Source organism: Talpa occidentalis, unplaced genomic scaffold, assembly GCF_014898055.3.
Source record: "Talpa occidentalis isolate TD23 unplaced genomic scaffold, MPIMG_talOcc4v2.1 talOcc4.14, whole genome shotgun sequence".
NCBI classification, from domain to species: Eukaryota; Metazoa; Chordata; class Mammalia; order Eulipotyphla; family Talpidae; genus Talpa; species Talpa occidentalis.
This window is the reverse complement of record NW_023601433.1, coordinates 28,016,456-28,023,501: the sequence shown is the minus strand read 5'-3', so window position 1 is coordinate 28,023,501 and position 7,046 is coordinate 28,016,456. Positions and strand designations below refer to the sequence as shown.

At 48.7% G+C, this 7,046-nt stretch overlaps 1 long non-coding RNA gene across 2 annotated transcripts; it reads right to left on the bottom strand.

Moving 5' to 3' along the window:
- On the bottom strand, nt 1–6,284 carry LOC129145750 (uncharacterized). Of its 2 annotated transcripts, none has more exons than XR_008551756.1 (3): nt 6,037–6,284; nt 4,396–4,492; nt 1–2,972 (listed from the first exon to the last, which is right to left on the bottom strand). It is a non-coding gene; the product is annotated as an uncharacterized LOC129145750 (long non-coding RNA). The 2 variants fall into 2 exon arrangements; XR_008551755.1 differs by lacking the exon at nt 1–2,972 and adding an exon at nt 3,097–3,752 and having other exon boundaries at nt 6,037–6,282.
- Nucleotides 6,285–7,046: the final 762 nt, after the last annotated feature.

Below are 7,046 nucleotides of genomic sequence, written 5' to 3'. Positions count from 1 at the left end.
TAAATTACAATTATAAGATGATTACAGTAACAAGCAAAAACAGGACACAGATAAATTGGAATCATAATACAATTCAATTACATGGAAGCATATAAAGGAAAAAGCAAAAAAAGATGAGAAAATTTTTGAAATAATATGACATGTTTAAAAAAAACATGGTGTATTGAAAATCTGTTAACACCGACTTTCATTGTAAATAATCAAATATCACAATTAAGAGCAGAGGCTATCAATTGAATTGAAAAGCTATACCGAAGTATGGGCTGCGAGAATATATCAACAGTAAATACAAAGACAAAAATAAGCGGCAGTTCAGGCGAGGCTGAGGGAGAAACACTTCAACATGAACTCTGGGAAATTTATGGTGATAAAAACCCTGGTAAATAATCACGAGGGGTGAGTGCAACTGAGTTTCGGGTCAGGAAGCACCAGTGGCCCTGGTAATGATCAGCCTCTCCATGCCGAGGGGGGAGGCTTCTTCCTGAATCTGAGCTGACATGAAGGCAGGGGTGCCTACAGCATCACTCAGGTTCCAGACAGCAAATTTGCAAATGAACAAATCACCCCAGCTAGGGCACTTGACAAGTGGGATGTGCTTCAAAAAACTGACATGGCCTGCCCCCCTGTGCCCCGTATTCTATCTTGCCCGGAGGCCAGGGGATCACAGCTGGCACAGGGGAGGGCTGGACTCTGTTCAACACTCTCTCCTTGGACAGGGGCTCTGGGGTGACTGGCAAGGAGCTTCCTGGCATGAGCTCTCCTCCACCAGCAGGGGGCAGCAGAGCTTCAGGCAGGAGCTCCAGAACAAAGCTGGGCTGCCCAGGATCCTCAGTGGGACCAACCTGCCCTGGGGTCTGGGAAACAGAACAGCTTCAGAGGAACTCAGCACAGCCAGATCTTCCCCCAGGTTGCAGTGACCATATTTTGAGGGTCAGAATCATAGTGTGCTGCAGGACACTGATGGGACCAGGATCCAGGGGGCATCACCTGGGAAATGAGCCATAGAGCCTGTGCCCAGGGAGCTGACCCTCTCTGCTGGCACATCAGGGACACCCTCACCACTGTTCCTGCCTCTCCGTCCTCCAGGCTGACTGTGAGCTCAGGCTGCACCTACTTTGCTCAGGAGGGGCAGGCACACTTCTCGGGACACCCAGGGCCCTGGAAGGCGATCGGTGCCCACATAAGAGACCTTCTGCAGCGTGAAGTAATTCTCCCTTCTCTGGTCACAGTCTGGTCACGGGCTGTCCCTGGTCATTGAATTAAGAATCCACATGCCCTGGAGAACCCCTGTCCATTCAGTTCCCAGAGCTCTCCCTCTGTGCAAAGACCATGACCCTGGGAATCTTCAGATCACGTGGAGCCAAAACAGGGTTTCTTAGCCAGGTCTGGATTTCTAAAGCCTCACATCTTATACAAAAGAGTAGTGAAATCCTAGAGTGTCAAGGTCAATGGTGTCGGGGCTGTCACAACAAGGACCCAACACCACTTGGAAAATGAGACCAAGCTGTGATCACTCTTCCAAAGGGGACGGTTGTTTAACAAGGAAACTTCCATGTACTCAGTAATGGACAAACAGCCAACGACAGAAGCCACACACACATATTCTTAACCACAGGCCCTGATGGGAGCATGTGCGCCTGGGGTACACAGGAGGATGGCAGGAAGAGAAAGAATGAGGGTGCTGGGGACCCCAACCCCAGGAACGCTGGATTCTGATTTCTGTCATGGTCCAGCTCGGCCCCAGCCCAGTCTCCTGGAAGACCCTGCAGTCTCAGCCAGCCAGGACAGACCCCAGGTGGGGCCTGAAGGCTATGTGGGGTCCCACCCCAGGAGGTGACTGTGGTTACAGACCTTGGAGGCCAGGCTGCCTTTCTGACATGACCAGCATGTGGTAGATGCTGATGCTCAACCCAGGAGCCTCAGTCACCTGATCTACCCCACAGCTGTTCCCCATCTTAGTGAGGAGCCCCAGGGGAGGGGTAAATTTCTACAACAACCACACCCTCCCACCCTCCAGGGTCCCAGAAGGGAATAAGAGTGGGTTCCTAGATCCACCCTTAGGGCCTGGATACCAACAGTTCCCTTAGCCCAAGGGGCCCACGTGCTGACCTTTAAGAATATGCCTCCCCCTCCCGCCAGCGCCCTCCAGTCCTAACCCAGGCATTACTTTCTGACTGGTTCTTTCATCTCACAGTGTCTTTTCAGAGGGGATAGGTTAGGAAAAAAGAGTCCCACTGAGTTAGGAAATGAAGGTCAGGACACAGCTCAGGGACATGGGGAGACAGAGTCCAGGGAAGGGGGTGCAGCACCCACCTCTAGAGAGCAGGACAGATCCAGGCCAGGGAACAGCAGCTGAGAAACACAAAAAATTCAAAACAAAGCCCCATCAAAGGAAGAACAAATCCAGCAACTACCATCCCAGCAGTAAGGCAGCCTTGGGGATCCTGCCAATGACAACTCATATTCGAGTCCCCTCCCAGGAACAGGAGCTTTGCTTTGCTGCTTCTGCTTCAAAGTTGTCCTGCTTTGCTCCTAATGAACTTTGTGCACACTCCCCGGCCTTTTGTCCGTTCAAAGCGACCACCAGCTCCCTGTTCCTTCTGGAACTGGGGAAGCCAGACTGCCCGTGTGACTATTGAGTGCAGCCTTGGCACTGGCATTGTCACTCAGCACTAGCTCCCTGGGGCCTCTTAGTTATTGTTGCCTTAAGAGGTCATTCCTTTTTGATCATGCTCAGTGCGATAAGTCAGAAAGAGGAGAAAGATGTCGGATGGTTTCTCTTACAGGAGGGCATAGGAAAACCAAACCAGGGATCAGGGGGGAAAAAGACAAAACTAGCAGCAAAATACAAATGACAGACACTCAGCTGGGGAGGGTGCGGGAGAGGGATCAAAACAGGGGTGGGAAGAGCACAGGAGACGATGGTGACCGTCATGGGTGACTTGGTGGTGGGAATGTTCTGGGGATTACACCTGAGGGGAGAATGAACAATGATGTTAAAAAAGTTTAGATTAAAAATTGAAGAAAAGAAGAGATCTTCCTTTTCTTTGCTGAGTAGGATTCCATGGTTCATGAACCAACATCTGGTAATCGACACCAGGCCTGGCATCTTTTCTCTCTGGACAGCACCTGGAGAAGCTCTTGTGCGCAAAGGTGTCATGATTATCAGTGATTAGACCTTCTGCAAATGTGACTTCTCAGGATCTGAACTAAGTACCTGAGAGAACCACCAAGCTCCTGTGTGGGAAATGCAGGTGTCTCCAGTTTTGTGGTTAATTTCACCCCATCAGTCAGGTGTAAGGGCCCAGTTCTCCTCACCCTGCCAGTATTTGGGGTCCTCTTTTCTACATCAGCCAATCTGAGGGCACATGGGGACACCTTCTCCTCAGGTTACAATGGTGTTTTCCAGATGACGGATGACAAGCTCTTGCTCCCGCTCCCGCCATCCTGCATCCTCCGCACACAAGTGTTGGTTCCACTCAGTCTCCTTTCCTCAGTGGTTGTATCTTCACTGTTCAGTGATCACATTTCTTAGTGTCCTCTCTGCACTAGCTGTTCATCAGATATGTCTTTGCTAGTCTGTTCTGTTGCCTGTTACTTGTTTCTTTTATCCTGTGGAGGAGGTTTTATAAATCAAAAGATAGGGGTTTTGATGAGGTCAGTGTATTCATCTTCCTTTCATACATCACGTGTCTGGTGTCATCAAAGGACTGCAACTTACTCTTTCATTCCAGTGATGCTTCCTGTATGTTCTTAAACATAAACAAGAGCTATTGCCTGAGGTTACATGACCTAGTTCCCTGTGTGCTGATGGAATTGGGCTTCTCACATAGTGTGACTCCTGTCCCCACAGCTCCCTCCTCAAGTCGGTGAAGTCCACCCCACGTGTGTTCTCCTTACTAGAGAGAGTGATGTGGGTTGTCCCAAAGCAGAGGGTGGTACAGGGTACAGATGGATGTGTGTATGTGTGTGTGTGTGAAAGAGAGAGAGAGAGTGAGAAAGAGAGAGAGAGCGTGCTGTGTCCAGGTCTTAGAATCTCTAGTACACACCAGGCACTAGGTTGCACTTCACAGTCTTCTATGAGCTAAGCTCTGTCTGTTCTTCAGAGCCCCAGGCCAGGCCACAGGGAGGTAGGAAGTAGATTTGCATGCCACCCGAGGATAAGAGAGGCCCTGAGCACCCATCCCAGCTGCAGGCTTAGAAGCTGAACTTGAGACATCTGCACCATGGCCTGGAGCCCTCTCCTGCTCCCTCTCCTCGTTATCTGCACAGGTGCTGGCCCTAGGGATCAGCCCACACAGACACCAGGGAGCAGCCTGGCCTGACCTTCAGCTCAGCACAGGGCATGCAGCAGGGACTGTGCCCTCTGGGAATGACCCTCATCCTCACACTCACCTCTCTTCTCCTCTCCTCTTGCAGGTTCAGTGGTCACTGCTGAGCTGAGTCAACCACAGGCAGTCTCTGTGGCCTTGGGCCAGACGGTCACGATCACCTGCCAAGGAATAAACCATTTTGCTAGCTGGCACCAGCAGAAGCCCGGCCAGGCCCCTGTGATGCTCGTTGATATTTTTGGTGACAGGCCTTCAGGGATCCCTGCCCGATTCTCAGGCTCCACCTCGGGAAGCACAGCCACCCTGACCATCAGCGGGGCCCAGGCTGAGGATGAGGCTGACTATTACTGCCTCTCACCAGGCAGCAGTAATAATCATCCACAGTGACACGGGGCCATGGGGAAGTGAGGCATAAACCCCGTCCCCATCTGGGTCACTCTCTCCTCCAGCCCAGGAGGATGGAGACACAGGCAAGAGCGTCCTGACCCAAGTCCCAGCTCTTTTGCCCCTCCACCACTTCTCAGACATTCTTTGCAGATGTGAGTCCTGAATGGATTTAGGACTGCAGGAATGGGCTCTGTTGTGTGCCCTTGACCACAGTAGTTGAGGAGATTGAGGACCAAGGTGGAAAGACTGAGAGGGCAGAGCTCGAGAAACTGCAGAGACAGCTCTGGAGTTGAGCAAAGATTCTAAGCGCAGTGACAAGCACAGGTGTAAGGGAGAAAATGGATGGTCAGGAGGAATAACCACCCTGATTCATCACAGGGAGCTTCTTGCATGAATTACACACACACACACACACACACACAGCCACAGGCACACACAGTCATATATGCTTTTTCCCTGGTCAGAAGAGACAGATCCTATTAAGGCATTGGTTGCCTGGCAGGAGCACTTTGCTCAGTATTGGGAAAATTTGCCCAAACTTTAGACTGATCCGGTGACTCTTAAAAAGAATAAAAAAGCTAGCTGAGAGTGAGGATTGAATGTGTTCAATAAATTTACAGAAATAAAATATAAAAAAAAAATTATACCATAGAGATAAATACAGGTTTAGGGTATATAACAAGGGACATTACACAAAATTGCCCGTGAAGAATTAGGAATATATTTGCCCTAATAATACAAAACTCAATGAGCCCATCCTGAAGGTGAAATTTTCTGGAGGTCATGTATCTAGACATGGAGACTATTATCATGAAAATGTTTCACTGTTCTGAGAGTAGCAGATGAGTGAACATGCAAATAAGACACAGGGCACATTAAAATATGAGCACAATTGACATTCTAGAAATATGTGATACTCTGTGAGATTTCCATATACGACTGAGGACATTGTCAGAATATTACTTGATAAAAATGTAAAGATGACTGACCTTTATGATGGAATAATCAGAAACATTCTTTGATACTGAGAGAGAAAGAGTGAGAAATGACAGGTATTTGAGCTGCAGGACAGTATCAAGGGTCCAAATGTGTAACTGATGACACTCGGGAGAAAGCTGGGAGGGAATGGAGGTTAAAACAAGTATTTGGAAAAGAGAAACTACCAAAGATATTCCAAATTTGTTAAAACACTATTAATATACAGATTTTGGTGTTTATCAAACCAAGAGCTAAAAGGGAAAAGAGGAACACAGCTCTACCCACGCCAGAAGGAACAGTTTAGGGAGAGACTCCCCAGTGGAGACCAAGAAAGACTCACCTGCACGGGGACAAACACGAGGAACAGAATCATCATGACAGCGATGCAGCACGAGACAGAGCAGAAAATAGCGAAGCTTCTAAATGAGACAAACCCTGATCACCTGTCCCTGCAGCTGCTCTCACAGGAGCCAGGGGAGTGGTGAGTCCCATGAAGCAAGGCTCATGTGGGGAAGGACAGCTCCACTCCCCAGGCAAATCAGGATAGTTTGGCCAGGCCCCAGAGAGCCAATGAGAAGTTCTCAGCTATGAATGAAGATTCCAGGTGTAAATGAATTTGCAGCAGGGGAGGCTGGGGAGAGAGCCATCCCAGAGCAACTCTGCCTTTCACTCTCCCAGCCCAAGCATTTCTTAAAGATATGAACATGGGAACAAGAAAACAGCATGCAATTCTGTTTATGCTTATACAAATCAGTAAGTTACTTCTGTTTCTGTAGTTAGTAGGGATCATGCACATAAGCCAGTTGGTCCTAGAGAATAGGAGTCAATTCTGTTTGCAGAACTTCTAGCCTCCTGGATCTCAGTCTGCAGAGTAAACAGGTACTCTCAGAAAACTCCAGCTCCCTAAGGGCAGCAGGCCCCCAAAACGGTCTCCCAGCAGTGAGGGAATTATTGTAACATGTGACCATACTAATACCGTTCTTAAAGACAAGACATTCAGTACGACAAATTTCAACAGGGTGTCAGCACCCAACACATGTATTCTGCATCAGTGAAAGGAATGACAAGTGTTCTTGAGAATTACTTCTATTGTGGTGCAGAATCCCTTTCAGAGAGAAAGTCAATCCTGTAAATCTCTTGGAAAATTATTTAGGAATTGATCTGGATTTGGCTGATCATCAGGAAATGTTACTGAAGTCGGACGACTTGTCCTTCTCCACAGAGAGATCTTTCCTGAATTCCCAAGCTCAGGTCACTTTATGAAAGTCCATTCTTCCAGGATGGTGCTAACAACCTGCTACACGCTGCATGGAGACCCAGAAGCAATGGTTTAGGACTGGCCCTGAGGAG